Source organism: Diospyros lotus, chromosome 12, assembly GCF_014633365.1.
Source record: "Diospyros lotus cultivar Yz01 chromosome 12, ASM1463336v1, whole genome shotgun sequence".
Classification (NCBI taxonomy): domain Eukaryota; kingdom Viridiplantae; phylum Streptophyta; class Magnoliopsida; order Ericales; family Ebenaceae; genus Diospyros; species Diospyros lotus.
This window is the reverse complement of record NC_068349.1, coordinates 3186983-3203818: the sequence shown is the minus strand read 5'-3', so window position 1 is coordinate 3203818 and position 16836 is coordinate 3186983. Positions and strand designations below refer to the sequence as shown.

At 33.4% G+C, this 16836-nt stretch overlaps 1 protein-coding gene and 2 non-coding genes across 3 annotated transcripts in view; all 3 read left to right on the top strand.

Moving 5' to 3' along the window:
* The window catches only part of LOC127786488 (autophagy-related protein 9), a gene marked incomplete in the record, with an annotated part of 1007132 nt that overhangs the window by 818666 nt on the left and 171630 nt on the right, over window positions 1–16836 (top strand).
* LOC127787735 (small nucleolar RNA Z102/R77) lies at window positions 7510–7597 on the top strand. The gene has a single exon (XR_008020200.1). It is a non-coding gene; the product is annotated as a small nucleolar RNA Z102/R77 (small nucleolar RNA).
* LOC127787734 (small nucleolar RNA Z102/R77) lies at window positions 7796–7882 on the top strand. Its single transcript, XR_008020199.1, has one exon. It is a non-coding gene; the product is annotated as a small nucleolar RNA Z102/R77 (small nucleolar RNA).

Genomic DNA, 16836 nt, shown 5'->3' with positions numbered 1-16836 from the left:
TTAAGTGTACAATTTTTTATTTATAAGTTATAGTCACAAGCACAGAGTTGCACATTACAAATTTTGAGATAAGTTGTATTTTTTTTTTTTTAGTTTAGCCGTTATTAAAAAAAAATTACACTAAAAAAATTAAATATGATAATAGGCTGTTTTGGGCTTTAGCTTAGGACAGATCCACCCCTGCCCAAATCATAACCAAATCTCCAATTAACAATTTGTATATCTTATTAGTACCAAAAGTCAAACGTTTTTGGATTTTGTAATTTTATCTAATGTTTTCAATTTTGGCCAGAAGAGTTCAATTTCTTAAATTAGTTTCAATTTTAGTCCATGCTGAAATCAATTTTGATCGGCATGTGGCTTTGCCCAGGTGGCATGTCACTTGTTATTTAATTTATTTTTTAATTTTTTTAATTATTTTTTGAAGAAAAATGCTCTATTCTTTCTCCTTTGCCATGATCACCTCATTTCTTCTCTGCAATGACCGTTTCAAGCCTTGCCTCGTCGGTGCCTTATCTCGTCGCCTCCTCTTTACTTTATACGAATTGGTTGTTGAATATTGATTCAAAGTTGCTAATTTAGTGGGTTGATTGAGTTAAAATTGTCAGTTATGATTGGGTCTTTAATTCTGTTTACTAATTTAGTAGGTTAAGATAATTTCTGTTTAAATTTCTTGAATAAAAATAATGAGATTACGGCCTTCACATTCATTTTTTTTCTTTTTACAGCTTTTGTTCGTTAATTTCATAGAATGTCTCTAAAATTCCAACAGTGGTATTAGAGCATTCAATGATTTTAAGGGGCCTATGAGAGAGAACCCATCAACGCTTTCTTTATTTCTATGGCTTCCACCAACAAATCATCTCTTTCACTACCAGTTTTTTATGAAGAAAATTATCAAGTATGGGCTATCAAAATGAAAGCTCATTTGAGAGATCTCAGTTTATGGCAGTAGATCGAAAGTGAAAAGGAGATACCTCCGCTTGGCAACAATCCTACGCTCAATCAAATCAAAACTCATGAAAAAATAGAAGCTAAAGCTTCGAGGGCTTTATCTCAATTACACGTTGCTGTCTCCGAATGAATCACTACAAAAAAAATGTTTTTTGCGGCGGTTCAGAAAATCGCCGCAAAAAACATTTTTTGCGACGATTTTTTTTACATTTTGCGACGATTTCCAAAAACCGTCGCAAAATTGACTAAGACATTTAATTTTGCGGCGGTTTTTGAGAAACCGCCGCTAAATTCAAAAATAATTAAATAATTTAATATTAAAATTAAATTAACATTTGTCGTAAATTCATTAAAAAATTAAAAATTCCTTAAGAAAATAATTAAAAATTAAATTAATAAAAATATAAAATCTTAAAAATAAATTTAAAATTTAATTTAAATTAATCACAAAATTCATTAAAAAATTTAATTTAAAAAATAAAAAAGAAATTTAACAAAATTTTAATAATTTTAAAAAATATATAAAATCTTCTTTTTATTTTTTAATGAATTAAATTGTTTAATATAACTCAATTAATTTAGTTTTAATTTATTCCTTTATTATTTTAAAAAATAATGAATTAATTAATGTTTTTTAATTTATATTAAAATATATAAAATATAATTCTATAAAATAATAATTGTATTAGTATATAAATTATATGTGCGCACATAATACAAGGGTGCTTCGTAGATCAAGTGGTTGGCGCATGCATGCGCGCAGGGGACGTCTGGGGATTGAAACTTGGGGAGGGGAAGGGTTGGAATTAATTTTCAGCAGCAACGCCACGTGGCGCGCCGAGGGCTGGGGCCAGCTCACGGTCGAGCTCGCTAAAATTTAAAAATTAAATTTTTTATTTTAGCGGGGGTTGCTAAAATTAAAAAAAAAAATAATTTTTTTTATTTTTGCTGCAGTTTTGAAATCGCTGCTAAAATTAAAAAATTATTTTTTTTATTTTTTCGCTAAAATTTTAAATTTTAAATTTTAAAAATTAAAATTAAATTTTTTTTTTAATTTTAGCTGCGGTTTTGAAACAGCCGCAAAAATTATTACTTAGCGGCAGTTATTTCAGCGGTTGCTGAAAATCGCCGCTAAATACTTCACGACGCTTGATTTAGCAACGATTTTAAAAATCGTCGCTAAATTACGTGAACCGTCGCAAAATGCAAAAAAATCGCCGCAAAATGCAAAAAAAAATTACCACTAAATGTTGATGTTTTTGTAGTGAATTTTCTCAAGAATCATGGTTTGTGAAAGAGCTAAGAAAGTATGAGATGTATTGAAAGAGCTATATCAAAGGAATGCTAGAACGAAGAGAATACAAGTGTTGAATCTCAAAAGAAATTTTGAGATTCTTAGAATGAATGAAAACGATACAATCCAAGAGTTCTCTGGAAAACTAATGACGGTAGTAAATAAAATTAGACTTACGGGAGAAGAGCTACCTGACAACAGGATCGTAGAGAGAGTGTAACACCCCAAATTTTTTAAGCGTGTTATAACTTAGGATTTCGAGAATATAAAAATTTTTCATATCATAATAACTGTCATACATCACACAATATCCCCAAAACCTTAATTTTTATCTTCCCAGCTTAACAAACTCAATAATCGAATAGATAAGACATGTGTTAAAATTTCAAATGTGGAAGTTAGATCGAACCTGATGTGGTTCACAACCATAATGCTTTATTTATCATAAAATTATTCAAAACGTCTACAAAAGGTATTACAAGGACATCATCTCTCGTAAGTGATAACTGAACGTCTTAAACATATCAAAAACATACATAAGCTCGTACATAAATAAAGATATTCTAAACATGCTACAGACAGCAAATTAAACTTATTCTTCAGCTACCTCCTTTTCCTTAGAGCCGCTTGTCGAACCTGAAATATTTGAATATTCCAGAGACATAGTCCAATTAGAAGATGAATCTTCTAGTGAGAAACTCCAAAGAACAGTTTATATCAATGCATGATTAGGTATAAAATGTATGAGAAGATAACGAGAACTACTTCGACGTGCCTCGTGAATACGTTAGCCTATTTCAAAGAGAGCTTTCTCAATGGCGCACGTATAGCGTCTCTCGAGAGGTCCCTAACCATGTCACTTCGGCCCAAGCTCATAGCACTCATGCAAGCACCACATCCGTTGTTCCTTAAGCTCACGGTCTTCCCCACGATAGCTTTCTCGATGGCGCACGCATAGCGCCTTTCGGGGGATATCTGACTTTTTCCTTCAGCCAACAACAAATAGGTACAACAGTATGGCCACACGAATTTTATAAATGCAACAATTAAAAAGTCAATAGCATATATTTTTCAGAAAAATATATTTCATATATGTAACATGATTTCACGTAAGAGAATAACAAGAGTTTACGTATAAGAACTTCACGAAACACGTCTCATTCAATAGAAGTCTCTCATAAGAGAATAAAAAATAGGATTTAGAGTATACGAGTCTCACCTTGTTGGTTGATCTCTTGGACAGTATAATTTCACAGCAAACGGCTTAGGTTTCTGCAGAAAACACACGTTTTAGTAAACCTAACCTCAAATATTTTTACATAGGGTTGAGGGACATTAAAGTAGGGGCATAACTAAAAATTTTCATAAAAAAAGTACATCTCATGCGTTGTCACGCGCCCCGGGAAGGTGGCCCACGCGCCTTCACGCGCAACCACTTCCGGCGCGTGTATCTCACACGCTGCCTACCAGATTCGGACAGTATTGCGTCGTTTTTGTATTTTGGCCATATCTCTCTTGTTTTAATTTTGATTCGACCCCCGTTTGAACCTACGCGACCCTCTCTTCCCCCTCTATAGGATTATAAAAAAGAATTGGACTTACCTCATTTTTCTTCTGACTGATTTTGGCAAATTCCGATGAAAACTCGTAACTCCAACAAGGCTCGTTCTCCCCTGCTTCTCCTTCGATTTCTTTCCACCTTTTTGCCGAACTTCATCCTCTCTCTCTAGAGCAAGCTCCTCCTCTTAGAGTGCCTCAACTCTCAAACTTGCTTGGAATGATTTGAGAACAACCCATGGTGCCTATTTATAGATTTCTTCAACCAATCACATTATGCCACTTGTCACAATCTAAGTCATGGACTCCAAAGACTCAAAGATATATTTGAATGGCCTTTCAAATCCAAAACTATAATGAATTCAATTTTTGAAATCCAAGCTAATTCCCCAACTTCTTCCAAATGACACTTTAGCCCTTATTTCAAGTTCTCAATTTTAATATTTTACCACATGAGCTTATAATTTCATCTTTATTTAATTTGGATAATTCTCTAATTACAATTACACCCTCAAACATCAAATTTATCGAGATACTTAAAATCTCAAAATTAATAACTCAAAATTACTCAATATATACAATTTTTCGGAAGCCCCTTACCGTCATTCGGTCTTTTTAGGCTACAACTTAGCTTAACCGAAAACCATATCTGATTTGATTAATTTCTTTCAGCGTCATAAATCTCGCCTCGAGACGCTCGTCAAAAATATATCTTTGTCCTTAGTTATCTAAGCTCCAGGGCACTCCCTGCGATTCATTCGGCCACTTGTTGCCATTCCAAGAATATTTTTCGATATTTTAAACTCACTTAAAATACGTGGCATCTTTACGAAAATATGGGGATTATAGAAAGTCTTGATAAGCCTACCTGACAGGTTTGAGGCAAAAATCTCATCACTTGAAGATTCAAGGGACATTAGCCAAATTACATTGGCAGAATTAATCAGAGCCTTGCAAGCTCAGGAGCAAAGAAGGATTATGAGAAATGAAGAAAGTGAAAAGATGGTGGAGGGAGCTTATCTTGCCAAGAGTTCATCGTCAAAGAATAAAAGAAAAATTCCAGAATGTGACCATTGTAAAAAGCCTAGTCATGAAGAGAAAGATTGTTGGCACAAGGGGAAGCCTCAATGCTTCTAGTGTAAAAGATTTGGGCATTTGAAAAAGGATTGCAGATTTAATATGAAAGAACAAGCAAATATAGTGAAGGCGATTGGGGGTAATTGAAGAGGTAACGCCCTTCTAGTTGGTGAGAAGTGCACCAAGAATAATTTTTTGGAGAGAAGTGCTCCATGAAACTGAATTGAGTTTTTTTTTAACATTTGAAGGAAGTATTGATTGTGATGAGATCGAAGTACATCAAGAAGTGAAGAGAAGTGCTTCACAGTTGGGAAGAAATTTGGAGATAAGTGCTCCATAAAAAGTTGAAGTTTTGCAACTTTGAATCAAGGAGGAATGTTGAATATTAATTCAAAGTTGCTGATTTAGTGGATTGATTGGGTAAAAATTGTCAATTATGATTGGGTCTTTGATTTTGTTTACTGATTTGGTGGATTGAGATAATTTCGTTGTTTTTAAATTTAAGTCCAATAGTAAATCCTATTTTCTTGTTATTCAGTTAACATGTATTGCCTATTTAAAGGCATGATGATATGAATAAAAATAATAAGGTTATAGTCTTCACATTCATGTTTTTTTTTTTTTTTTTCTTTCTACAGTTTTTGTTCGTTAACTTCATAGCTACAAATGTCTCTAAAATTCCAACATTGGTTAACACACACAACAACAACATATATATATATATACGCATACACACAATAACAACAACATATACACACACACACACACAACAAAATATACAGTGACTGGTGGTAGTAAGGGGTGACAAACGGCAGATCGAGTAGCCGTAGAAGGCGACAACAGCGCTGCTAGAAGGGAGAGAGGGAGAGAGAAGGTGAAATAGACGATGAAGTCTGATATGAAGTCTAATCGAACTTCATCAAAGATCAGACTTCTTCGGTGAAGGTTGGAAAAGTCTGATCGAAAAAGTCCGATAATGAAAGCTGTAGAAGTTCGATAATAAAGGCCGTAGAAGTCCAATAATGAAGGCTGAAGAAGTCTGATTGGAAAAGTCTGATGATGAAAAAGTCAGATAATGAAGGCCGGAGAAGTCTGATGATGAAGAAGTCCGATAATGAAGGTCGTACAAATCTGATACTAAAGGTCGTAGAAATCTGATAATTAATTAAGGCCGAAAAAGTCTGATTGAAAAAGTCTAATAATGAAGGCCGTATAGAGAAGTTCGATTGGAGAAGTCCGATGAAGGCAGTCGGACTTCATCATCGATCTCTCTCTTTCACCATTTCTCTCCCTCCTGACAACGCCGCCATCACCCCCCACCATCACTAAATCAGCCATCCATCGTCCCCTTCCCCTCGTCAACCATTGTATATTTTGCTCTGTGTGTGTTTATATATATTGTTGTGTGTGTATATATATGTTGTTGTGTGTGTGTGTATATATATATATATATGTTCTTTGTGTGTTTATGTTTATATATATAAATGTTGTTATGTGTAAATATTTTCGTATGTGTGTATATATATGTTGTTGTGTGTGTGTATATATATTATTGCGTGTGTGTTAATCAATTCGTGAAAAGTAGAGAGAGGGTAATGAGACAATTAGACGGCCATGGGCAACAATGAGGCAAGGCAAGAAGTGACCATAGTAGAGGAGAAATGAGGTGGCCATGGTAGAGAAAAGAAAAGAAGAGAAAGCATTTTTTTTAAAAAAATAATAAAAAAAATTAAAAAATAAATTAAATGCCAAGTGGCATGCTACATGGGCAAAGTCACACACCAGTTAAAATTAATTTTAGAATTAGCTAAAATTGCAATTAATTTAAAAAATTTGGCTCTTTTTATCAAAATTGAAAGTATTAGATAAAATAGTCAAAAATTGAAAACGTTTAACCTTTTAATACTATTAGTCCATCTTTCAAACTATAACTAAATCATTTTATACTTGAAGCCACCCAAACCATAACTTGGGTTGTTTAAACAATTTTAATTATAATAATAAATAAAAACAAACCAAGAATGATGATATTTTTTTATTTTTATAAAAAAATACTTGTGTTTATCGATTAAGCCAACCTACTAGAATTACTAATTTGCATGGTTGCTAGTGAGATAAAAAAAAGTTGATGGCACTTCTATTAATAATTGTTTCAAAGGGTTTACTCCAAATAATTAAACCTAAAATTATGAAATTGGTGAGGATTTAAAAAAAATTAAATAAAAATTTTATGATATCAGATTATTTAAAATAAGGAAAAATAAAATGATATTTTAATTTCTTGGAATTTAGGTAATATTAAAATAACATGTATATAAATGAAATTGGGCTGGCATTCGGCCAGCCCAATTTCAGAGAAATAGCGAAAGTAGGCCCAGTTCGGGCCTTACCCAAGATTCCCAGGCCCGCGGCCCATTAGGGCTCGCGAGGTGTGATTATAAGAAGGGGGGGTGGGGGGAACCCTATAGGAGGTCTTCTCATATTTGATGAAACGCCGAACGGCACCCACCCTTCCCCAGTTTCTTCTCCGCTGGGAACGGCGAATCAGCCGTTCACATTGCTACCCGATTGTTATTACAGCCTTTTGTAATTTGCTTCATTTTTAGTGATTCAAGGGTCGAATTTCAGAATGAGATGACGATGATTGTGTTTCCCTATTGGTTTGATCACCGGGATGATGGTGTCTACTTCTGTATTAGCTCTACCTGATCATTCTGCGACTAGGGTTTGATAATTGATTTCTTTAGCTTATGCTTTTCAGTTCTATTTCGTATGATAAATTTTCTTTATACTTTAGTGCCCAAGATTTCCTTACACACAAACGGGATTGCTACCTGAAAAATGGTCTCCGTTTTATGGTTTGTTCTAAAGAGAGTATTTTGTTTTTCGGAAAAGAAAAAACGAAAGGATGGAGAATGAGATGATGATTAGAATTGTTTCCCTATTGGTTTGAGTGCCAGAATGATGGTATCCGTTTGTATTAGCTCTAGCTGATCATTCTCTCCCATTATTTTTTGGATTAAAATTCAATGGAACTTGTTCTAGACATATCTTCTAAGATATTTTTCAAGGTTTTGGGGGCTTCTAAACAAAGAAGTATGCTTTTTGCTGGTTGGGGCACGATTTGATGTTTTTGTCTTGTTTCTGTATTGATTCAGTTCATTGGCAATGGCTGCACAATATGGGATCAGTTCTATCTGATCTCTCTCTATGTTTGTGCTAACCAAACCCAGTAGATTCTCTGTTATCTGTTCTATTTCCGAAATGTTCATATTAGAAAGGATGCACATATCGAAGGCTTTTCAGGTGCATTGCAAGCAACACCTGTTGAGCTCAAAACTTGTGCTAAATTTTCATTTGTCAACAGCAGCACTGATGTACTGGTGTCTTCTAACCATTGTTAACTAGAAGATTCTTAAATGTTGACAAAGATCATCTTTGATGGCCTGCCTCTTGTTGTCAGTTTCAGAAGACGATTGGTAGGTCTTATGAGTTATGATAAAAATAAAAAACCCTTTTTTTGTATTAAAAATTGTGGGAATGTTAGCTTGCTTTGTCAGTGTTATGTATTTGATACGTGGAACTTATATCTGTCTAGAGGTTAGTTGTGTATGCTGTTACAAGGATGGTTATGGTTATGCTGTTGCCCTCTAGGGTATGATTTGATGATTAGAGTTGTTTCGCTATTGGTTTGATCAACTATTTGTTTCTTTACTGTTGTTAAAATTGAGATTTTAAGTAGTTGTTTTCCTTTTAGTTTGATCAACTATTTATTTTTTTTTATTGTTAAAATTGAAATTTTAAGTAGGATTAGAAGAGGGTTTATAAAATCGGATATTAAAATTATAAGATTTTATAAATAATTAAAATATTTTTTAATTTATGTAAATATATATTTATGACATAATATTTATTATAAATAAAATAAATATATTTATTTTAAAATTTATTTATTTTTAATTTAAAAATATTAAATATATCATTGATCATCCATCTATCTATAATTAAAATTTTGAACGATAAATATTATTATTATAATCAACGAACATTGTTAAATATGTAAATATATAATGTTTCTCTCACTGAGCATTGGGCATGAATTAACTTTTGAACAGCAAGATATATATATATATATACATGTGTGAATATATATAAATGCATAATCATAGCGGGTCACGGAATTAAGCGGATTAAGATTGGGGTTAATCGGGTTCGGGTCATAAACGGGTCAACTCGTTTATGACATAATTATTTTCGTGTCTTAGGCGTGTCAACTCGTCTAACTCGTTTAGACACGAAATGACACGTTTAATTAAACGTGTTAACGGGTTGACCTGAACACATTAACACGATTATATACGAAATGATACGTTTAATTAAAATGATTAGTGGGTTGATCTGAACACGTTAACACGATTATACACGAAATAACACGTTTAAAATTAAATAACACGTTTAACAGGTGACATATTACGACCCATTTAAATTAAACGGGTTAGACAGGTTAACAGGTGACACGACACGACATGTTTAGTTAAACGGGTTAAACGGGTCGTGTTGTGTTACACGTTTAATAAATGTGTCGTGTTCGGATTTAAGGAATTCGACACGATTATTAAACGGGTCGTGTTCGGGTTAGCCTGACACGTGTTATACGTGTGTCTCGACACGACATGATTACGACCCGCCAACACGAATTGACACCCCTACTTTTGATTGTTCATTTCATCAAATCTTTCTGTTAGACGCAACATTTTTGATAAATACCAAACTCCTTGTTCACAGTTCACCACCATTACCCTCAAAAACAACCAACCAAACCCATAATTTTGATAAATAATAGATCCCAAGATGAAACAAAAGAAGTTACAAGCATAGGAATTATTGTATTGACACTATAGCAAAACAATTGGACGCAGAAGAGTGGACACAAAACAATACACAGGCGCCAGACGCAGCAGCAGCAGCAAGGACTGGTGGGCCGGTGGCGACACCAATCAACCTTGTTGCAGCAAGGGGGAAGCCGACGTTGCAGCAACGGGATGAAAGGGGAATGCGATTGCTAGCTTATAGGTATTCAGATGAACAAAAATGGGAAAATCGAGAATGCACATTGATTTAGCACCTGGAAACTTGACTAGTGAGTCGGTCTGATTTCACCAAAAATCGAGTCTACATGCGAGTTAACTTGTTTTATGTTTGATAACTCGTAAATTCATAAAATCATACGAAACAACTCACGATTTTAACAACCATACTTCCTGGTCTAGAATTATATATTTTATTTCTACTTTTGCCTACCCAAAATAATGCGTCTCTTTACACCATTTTGCTTATTCATCAATTTCTTGGTCTAAGAGGTGAAATCGCTCACCTCGGGCGCTCCTCACACTCAACCCGACAGAACATGGGGGAGGTTAATTATGGTGACTCAGCCGGACGTAATGGCTAGACCCGAGCTCATCGCGCACAAAGAGTCCCCCTCACTTTGGAGAGAGGTACCCCACATTGTCGATTGCGAGACTCGATCCTCGATCTTGGTCCAAGATTCACTACGGAAGGCACTTTATGCCCCCTTTCTTGATCAACTGGGTTGTCCATGCGGGCTTATTCATCCATTTCTTCATCTCATTTACAACTGTCTGTGCTTATTCTTCCCTCTTATTTACTCTGTGCTCTCTATTCTTAAAATTATCTTTTAAGCACTTGATTATAGATAGAATGATAATTGTATTTTATTATTAATTACTATGTTACGATCACATAATCCTGCCATATAATTCTTATTTCATTTCTTGTATTTGTTGAACGAGTTAATAAGGTGAGGCCACGCCACTTGGGCTGTTAGTTCAGACTTCTTTGGTCCATTAGTTTAGATTCCTTTGGTTGATTTGTTGGCAGAATAAGTTTACAGTTTATTTTGTTGGTTAGTGTCCGAAAAGCAGTTGTAATTCTTTTCTATTTAAAATATTAAATAAAGTGACAGGGATATTCATATTTCAAAATATTGTCTTTGAATTAAGGTATAGACTCCCTTTATGATTCTGGTTATTTTTTTGATTTTCTTTGACTTTTTCGAAATAGGCACGAGAAAATTATGTTGCACGGAAATGAAAACAGGAAACGTGAAAACGGACATTCTTCTAAAAAAATAGGCATAAATAGGGTCCGAAATGAGAATAAGAAACGTTTTGGAAACGTTTTTGAAACGGCAAAATGGTTTCTATGAGGGGTTTCCATGTAACATAGCCAGAAAATGCACCATTTCTAGCTCAATTAAATCATATTATGTGTTTATTTTTTATTTATTCAAATCATAATGGGCATGTAATAGTCATATATGCATTAATGTTGGAAAATTGTGTTTTAATATAATAAACATAAATTTTACATTTGCGCAAATTTGTTAACATGTGAAGTTTATGGCAATTAAACAGTTTTGTATGTAATAAAATATAAATTTCAAGGTTTTGGTAAAATTTGAACAAAAAATGGGGTTATATGTACGATAAACTAAAACTTTTGGGTCTATGTATAATTATTAAAACTTTGGGATTAAAAGTTTCAGTTGCTAAATTTAAAAATTTTCGAGAAATTACACCCACCTCCCCTCTTCCTTGATAAGTTGTTGCCTGCGATGCTCCGATCGCCCTTTGTTGCCGTCGCCATTAGTCACCCCAAGGCTATATATCGCAAATCGTTATTGTCACAAGAAAATGATCGAGAGTTGTCGAAAGTCATTGCCAGTTTGTTTTCTCTGGGTTGTTAGACTAGTTCTCAGTTGGGTTGCTGGACTAGTTGTCTGAAAATTAAAAATCTTAAGTTGTGTTCTCTTTGCCTTTCAATTTTCAATTTTGAGTTTTAAATTTATTTTTAATTTTCTATTTGTGTAGTTTGTTTTAGAAAATTGAAAACTTGTTCTTTTTATCATTTTGAAAAATTATTTCTTAAAACAAAAAATCAGAAAATGTGTTCTCTTTGAAGTTTTGAAAATAATTTTTTAATGATATTTTATTTAATAAATTTGATTATTCAGTAAATTAGAAATATTTAATGTTAATATATTATTAAAAAAATATATACATTTTAAAGTTAATAAATTTTGTAATAGTTTTTCCTATTACAATAATAAAATATGAATAGATAAATAAATAAATGTGTTTTGAGATTAGAGTTTGTTTTGGATGAAAACACTCAAAATAATTTTTTGTTGTTTTGATTTTTCTTTTATAATTTTTTTTTTCAAAAATGTATTTTAAAAACATCAAAGAGAACATTTTTTCATTATTTTAGAAAATTGAAAAGTAAATATGATTTGAAAAACAATAAAAAGAATGCAGTCTTAATTTTTTTTTCTTGTTTCGATGTTCTTTCTTGACTTTATTTATATTATCTTTGTATTTTCACATGTGATTGCCTGAATTTTTTTTATTTTAATTATATAATTTAATATTTGTATTTTTTTATAGTAATTTGAATTTTTTAATTACACAAATTTATATTTTTGAGTTAATTTAACTTTATAAAATATATGTTATATTTTGTTTATATCAAAATATAAGAGTTAAATTAACTTAATAATTGAAACAATAAAAAGTTTAAATTAAAAAAAAAGATAAAAGTAGTGAATGAGTTTTATTTGAAAATAAAAATTTAAATTTTAATTAAAATAATAAAAAATTTAAGTAATTATATATATATATATATATAAGAGCAAAAGTCTGGATTTGCTTTCTCCTCTTCTTTTGCTCATGCCATGATCAGTTGTCGGCCACCACCCACCCACCTTCATGGCCATTAGTAGCCACTTGACACCTTGTGGTGTCGCTGGATCAACAAAATTCTTGTATCCATCAACTGGTGGTTGCTCCTCTTTCTTGTCCCTTTTATTATGCCTTAATTTGACTTATTTTTTGGGGTCAATTTTTTGGAATTTGATACTTTAAAGAGACTGTCTGCTGATAAAAATATAACCGATGGCTTCTCTTTCATCATGCCATTTGTAATTGTAGGCACCACACCACACTGCTGATAAAAACAGTTTTTGACTCTTGACTTACAATCATTTACTTAAAAATTATTATAATCTTAAATAGACTCCCAAGTAGAAGTACGTAGTCTGTCTACCCAAATTATTATTAAATTTATTTATAATGCATATACGTAGCATTTTCACAAGGTATATTTGATTGTATTATTAAAATTTAATTCTAGATAATATTACCTAAAAAATAAAAACTATCTCACTCCCTTTAAAAATGAATTCCATGAAAAGAAATTTTAAATAGTTGTACCATACATATTATTCTATAAAAAATTTTAAAATATTTGATTATTTTTTATATATAATAATTATATATTTTTTATAAAAAATATGTACAATCAAACACGCTCTTAAATTAATTAATACTACGTGCAAAGTCAAAACCGGTGGACAGCCAGCAGCCGTGTTGATTAAACTAAACTATATTCCATGCATGGCAGCGACAATTGTGATTAATTAATTTCTTTAGCATAATTTCAAGTATTGATTAATTGGACATTAATTGTTTTTCACGACGGCTATATATGTTGCCAGTGAATAATTACTCTCAGTTTTGGCTTTGACTAATTTTGTTTAATGAGATAATAATTTCAGGTGATATTTTTCAGGTCTATAATAATTAAAAAATATTTTTGATATTTGAAAAAAAATATAAAAAATACTCTTAAGATTTAATGTAATGTTATAATTCTTCCTTCATTATTAATTAATTCTTGTTAAATATTAAAAAAAATATTTCAAATATCTTTATATTTAAATATTTTTTCTTTTATTTTTTATTTACATTTTTCTCATCTTCTTAAATCTCTCTACGTCATTCTCTCTTCAAATGTTGACGACAACTATTTGAAAGAATAAGAGCCTCTCACAATATCAATTTGGGTCCCACCATTTTTTTTTTTTTTTTTTGTCTTCTTCCCCCTTTATTCATCACATGCTAACAATAAGTTCAAGATATGGTGAATTCAATTTTTATGGGGTAGCACGGTTGATTTTTAGATAATAAATTACACTTAAGGATACAGTTTTGAATTATGGTAATCGCATTGTGGGAGTTTCACTTTCTTGTGGAGGTGGTTCTTTGTGGGTACCATGCATTGTGTCTTCTACCTGGTGCGCTTATACCGTAATTAACCCTTTTTACGTATGTGGAATAGTGTGTGTGGAGTCCTTAAAAGAGGAATTTCACCTTTTATACCCAAAATATGGTGAATCCATCGAGATTTATTGAAATTTGTGGTAATGAACCCAATGGGTTTTGTGAAGCTAGATATATATTTTTTTAATTTTAACTTTTTCAATGAAAATAGAGGAGAGAAAGAATGAATGATAAATTAATTATTTTAATTTTTTTAAGAGCATAAATGATTATTGTTATTTCTTAAACATCAACAAATTTTATATAATTTTGTCAAATGTCAAGTGCGTTCTATACAATTTACCCTTAAATAAATACTTGATTTGTTGATAAATAAGTGAGTTGAAATTTTATTATTATATTAAAATTCATCTTTATTTCAAATTATTAAAAAATAAAAAAGTAAAAAAATAAACTATGACTACCGGTCCAGTGCCACACCCCTTGAAGATTAGTCTTCATTTTAAACTTTTTATTTTTAATTAAATATATATGTATCACATTACCCTTATCTAGTTTAATTACATGGAGATTGCTAAGTCAAGTTTAGATTGTTTGAAATATTCTGTATGAATTACCATTAATTGCTAATGATATTATCTTATTAAAATAAAACTAATAATATAGTCGATTATTTTATAATCAAGATACACGAACTAATTGTTAGTGTGATGTGTGTATTGATTTTTGGATTTAAGTGTAGCTTAAAGCAAAGTATAAGTTATTATTAAATTAACTCGTAATAGGAGACTTATTAGATAAATATTTTATTTATAATTAGATCCGCCTCCATTACATTAAATAATAATATTGGATTAGGTTTTTTTTTTTTTTTTTCATGCTTTACATATTGTATATTATATGTTTGTCCCATTAAATGATTGTTGTCTATCTGTTACCAACATTTTCTGAATTGCCTTAGGCTATTGTTTGGATTGCTCTGGGCTGAGAATAGTCCAATAATTAGACCCAACATCTCGAAATCCAATGAAGCCGAAAACATTTAAGCGAGGTCGCATAATTGCTAAAACACGAGCTCCAATCGTGACAGTAAACGAGCTCCTAGTGATGCCTCTAACTCATTGGCCATACCAATCAACTTGCAAAAAAGAACCATAAAGCAAGATAACTAGAGATGATATCCACCTATCTTGTTCGTGGTAAACCAGGTCCCAGATAGTACAAAACTTTTTCTCCCAGTTCTACGGAGATAATAAGGACACATTGTCCCCCACGATGTGGCCCACCATTTTGAATTTCATGTAAATTACAAATACCCCACTATAAATAAGGGATCAAAAACCATTATAAAGGGGAATAACCAAAAAAATACATATTGTCTCTTTACCAAAATGATCAGAGAGCAATTGTGGACGTCTAAGCATCATTATGGCCGTGGGCCGGGCCGGGCCCTATCAATGACAAAAGGGCCCGGGCCCGGCCCGGCCCTTTTAGTAAAAAAGGCCGGCTCGGCCGTTTAAAAAGCCCGTGGGCCGACTCGGGCCTGGCCGGCCCGGCCCTTTTGACACCTATAGATTCGGCTCCGGGCAAACTAGGTAGTAGAGCACTGATGTACTGGTATCTTCTAACCATTGTTAACTAGAAGATTCTTAATGTTGACAAAGATCATCTTTGATGGCCTGCCTTTTGTTGTCAGTTTTAGAAGACTATTGGTAGGTCTTATGAGTTATGATAAAAAAAAAAAAAACCCTTTTTTTGTGTTAAGAATTGTGTGAATGTTTGCTTGCTTTGTCAGTGTTATGTATTTGACACTTGGAACTTATAGCTGTCTAGAGGTTAGTTGTGTATGCTGTTACAAGGATGGTTATGCTTATGCTGTTGCCCTCTGGGGAATGATTTGATGATTAGAGTTGTTTCCCCATTGGTTTGATCATCTATTTGTTTCCTTTCTACTTCAAAATTATATATTTTTTTCTTTCTTTTGTCTACCCAAAATGATGTGTCTTTCTTGACACCATTTTCCTTATTCATCCATTTCTTTATCTCTGTTACAATTGCCTGTGTTTACTCTGCACCCTTGTGTACTCTGCTCTGTGCTCTTAAAATTATCTTTTAAGCACTTGGATTATAGATAGAATGATAATTGTATTTTATTGTATGCAGGGGGGATTTACGTGTGAGCTGCCCTGGGCTGAAGTCCAGGGCAGCCCACAAGAAAAATGGATTAGATAGGCTAAATTTTAGCCTTATTTGACCCCAGCCCACCCCCAGCCCACCCTAGCCCCCTTCTGGAACCCTTCTCTTCTCCAGTCCGCTTCTTCTTCCTCTCCCGACCTCACTCTCGCTCTTTCTCAGACTCTCACCCTCGTCGCGGCGCCGCCTCTCGTCTCGCTCTCTGCCTCCTCTCTTTCTCGTCCGGCGTCGGGCGTTCGCTTTCGCTGGCCCTCGCTCCCTGCATCTCTCTTGCTCGCCCTCGGCCCCTCGCTTTCTTCATCTCTCTTGCTCGCGCTCGCCGCTCGCCCTCGGTCCCTCTTGCTCTCGCCTCTCGCTTGCCCTCGCTGAGCTCGCTCTCTCTCTCTCGCTCGCCCTCGCCCTTGCCTTTCTCGCTCGTCCTCCTCGCCCTCTGCCTCTCTCGCTCGCCCTCGCCCTCGCCCTCGCGGCCTCGCCCTCTGCCTCTCTCGCTCGCCCTCGCCCTCGCCCTCGCCTCCTGCTCTCGCTGGACCGCTCTCGCCGGTAGCCAGCCCTAGCAGCCTAGGTAATTTTTTGTTTTTTTTTTTTTTTTTGCCTCTGCCTCTACTTAACAAGTAAAAT